The following is a 3433-nucleotide window of genomic DNA, read 5'->3' as shown; positions in this document are numbered from 1 at the left end:
TAACCTGCAGGATTTCACCTTTCTGTTATCAAACAGGTCACAGCTTTATCAGCGTGAGGCTGATCCTGGGTATGGGTGAGGGGTTTGGTGGGTGCCTGGTGCCCCCCCAGGTCCAGGGTTTGGCCATGGCATGCTGCAGTCGGGGAATCTGTGCCCAGCTTGAGACGTGCAGGGTCAGCAGCAGTGTTGGGAGGAGCAGAGCAGCAGGTCTGGGCAGGAATGAATCAAGGAATGGAACAAGATGGAGGGAAAAGAGGGCTGGGAACCTGTGCTTTAAGGATTATAGGAAACCAGGCAATTTGGAGCAGGGCTGGGTGAAGAGACAGGGAGAAGACAGGCCTCCCTCACACTCAGCAGCAGGACACTGCTGGGCAAAAAGCTGTCCTTAGCTGAACGAACAGCTGGCCACAGCAGGGGTCAGGCAGTGGTCCCTCTCCAAGTGACCTATTAAATTTCCCTCACTACTTCTAGAGCAACAAGGACCTCACCAGCACAGAAGACATCCTGTGTTTGTTTATTCTCAAACACTGGCGATAATTTTTTTGGGGTGCAGACAAGCCAGCAAGCCTCCAACACCGAAATTCCCACTGAGAGAGATTACAAATAGGTAGGCAGTGCTACTGGGTGCAAATTGGAATTCAAACATATTTCCCTCTTCTCCCAATCCCCTCCTATGGATATGAAGGTCTATGCTGTCACACCTACAGCCCATCAAGGGCACGGGGAATCTTTCAGTAGCATTTAGCAAGCTTCAGAACAGGTTCACAGGTCTGACACAGGGTAGCCTGAAGTATGCTTAAACAGGTAAAAAAAAAAAAATCCATAACAATCCAGGTTTTTAGGCAAATTGAGAGTTATCAAAGAGAAGCAGAAAAGGAAGAGCTGTGGAATACTCTGGCACATCCTCTTCATACCAGTCAATTTAGACTCTGTGTGTTTTCTTTTGTGTCTAGTCTGCCGCAAGGGCTTGGCTCGAGCCGGAGCCAAGGCAGCCAGTGGGGAGCATTAGCTTGGACCTTCCCACAGAGCTCTTGGCTTGCACAGAGAAACGTCTCTTCCCTCTGCTCCCCTCCTCCTCTGCAGACAGACAGCCAAATCCCAAACTTAGTTTCATCACTTTGAGGGTGAAGTAACACAAAATGACTTCTACAGACCAACCCAGGAGATAAATGGATGAAAGCAGGATGGGGAGACGAGCCCTGTGCCGCATGTGGGCTCGCCAGCCAAACACAGCAGAGTACAGGGCTCTTCCTCCTGGGGAGAGATGTCTGTTTAGCAGCACTGAAATGGTCACAGCCCTGGAACAGCCAGGAGCTCTCCAAGTTTCCCCAGACTGTCCCCCTCTGCAGCTTAGCACTGACTTGGAGGAACAAACTAATCTGTGCACTCACCGAGTCCCTGAGCTCTTGGAGGCTGCTGGCAGAGTGTGCTGGACACAGAGCAAGACAGAGGTTTCAAACACGGGTGCTCAAGCACTACCAACAGAAAACAACCTTGGTCCCACCAGCACCACTCACTGCTAACACTTCACCATCATTCCAAATACATTAAGCAAGTTTTCACAGGAGGAAAGCTGCACCAGGTCCTGGCATCCCCCCACTCACACAGGTTTTATGCTACAGTTCAATGTCAGTTCTGTGTTTATGGTCAGTGTACGGCAATGTCCTTTCTGCAACCTGAAACCTAACCCACACTCCCACATATCAAAGGAGAGGATCAGCTGGAGGAATGCAGGGAGGCTGGGACTCAGCTCCTCCCTCGGCCTTAGCCTTTGGACCACCAACCTTGAGGAACAGGGATAAGCAGGAGACCTGGATCCTAAACGGCAGCAGGTTTTGTGGCTGATGGCAAAGCATCTTCCATTAAGGTCACTTAGTTTCCAACCTCTCAGAAAAATCCTGTGACCTATCCTTCCCTCCTGTTTCTAAAAAAAAAGGGAAACCATTGCTTCCCAGAAGCTATCAGGATGTCAGCAGTTAGGATAAACAAAAGGCGAGATGTTCTTGTCTAGCCTCAACTTTCAAAATTATTTGGTGATTTTGCACTTAACTTTACAAAAAGACTCAAGCATTCCTCTGATTAGTCACTTACATTTTTTGTTTGTAATTCATTCAGAGAACAGGAATAAAAAGGTTTCCTAGGAAGCAGGGGGAGTGGGAAGGTTACGGAACACGAAACAGATGCATCTAACTGTGAGTCACCAGCATCCTAGGAAATATCACTCCCTCTAACACTTGTTTGAAACCCATGATGAAATCAACCCTATCCAATACCAGGGCCCTTTTGGTGCCCAAACATTTTGCAGTTCTGCCAGTAATTTGGCCTCAGTGATGTTAAACTGAGCCATGGTGGATGCTGGGCCTATGAATACCTCTGCTACTTTCCCTCTGTCCCCTGAGAGGAGAACAGCTGTTTTATTTTGCTAGGATCCCCTTCCACTGGCCAGGGTGGCTGTACTCGACCTCAGCAGCAGCACTGGGGATTGAATCACCGTGTCCTGTGTTCCAGAGTCAACCCTGACATGCTATTCCACACCTCATCAGTGAAAGCCCCATTTTTGTTCTGTCTGTTCTGCAAAAATAATCAGATTTTCATTACCTACTGAGTCAAATCCCAGCAGAGCCAGGTGAAAGCGAAGTTTCCAAAGAGACATTTTGGCTAACAGCTGCCTGGGGAACACCAATTCCCTTTAAAGCTTTCCCCACCACGCCAAAAATAGCAAGCCAAAGATTTCCTCCATAAAAAAACTAAATTAATCTTACCTTCTTTTGCACAACTGGGGTGAAGAAGTTGTGCATATTCAGAGCTAAGATATAAACTGTTAAGCGACACAGAACTGTCCAATCTTTTATAGCCTCTTGTGTAGAAAGCAAGAGAAGCCTTGAAGCGAACTGCAGAGATCAAAAGATTAAGTTACAAGTACAGGTACCCTGGCTGCAATATGGTTTAGACATTACTTGCTATTAAACAACTCACTGAAGACATTCTGTACCAGATTTTCACCATCTTCGGTCCAGCTGACCTGGGATTTTGCCCAAAAGAGATGCAGAGAGCTCCATCTACAGGGATCCTGGGCACATGCCACCTCGAACTTCCCAAAAACGCAGGGAAACTCCTCCCTGTTGTTCTGAGCTTTAGTGAGAAGTGGAATTGCTGCCTGCCAGCAAGGACTGACAGCAACAGGTCTCACACGAGGCTCCACCTAAAACTGACAACAAAATATACACACAGAAGTTAAAGAACTTTTAAAGAATTTTCCTCAAGTCATTCGTAGGAACAAAGTGGTTGATTTAGGAGTTTGGCTATTTAAAAACTTTTTAATCTGGAGTTTTGTGCCTGAACTTCTGACACTGTATTCGTTCTGTGGGAGTCACACCTCACTGTTCACTTTGCTCAGGTCACAAATCAACCACAATTCATTCTCCAGTGCCTG

This window comes from Empidonax traillii, unplaced genomic scaffold (genome assembly GCF_003031625.1).
Source record: "Empidonax traillii isolate 1590-97213 ecotype Southwest subspecies unplaced genomic scaffold, ASM303162v1 scaffold52:size1600334, whole genome shotgun sequence".
Classification (NCBI taxonomy): domain Eukaryota; kingdom Metazoa; phylum Chordata; class Aves; order Passeriformes; family Tyrannidae; genus Empidonax; species Empidonax traillii.
This window is presented reverse-complemented; position numbering follows the sequence as displayed.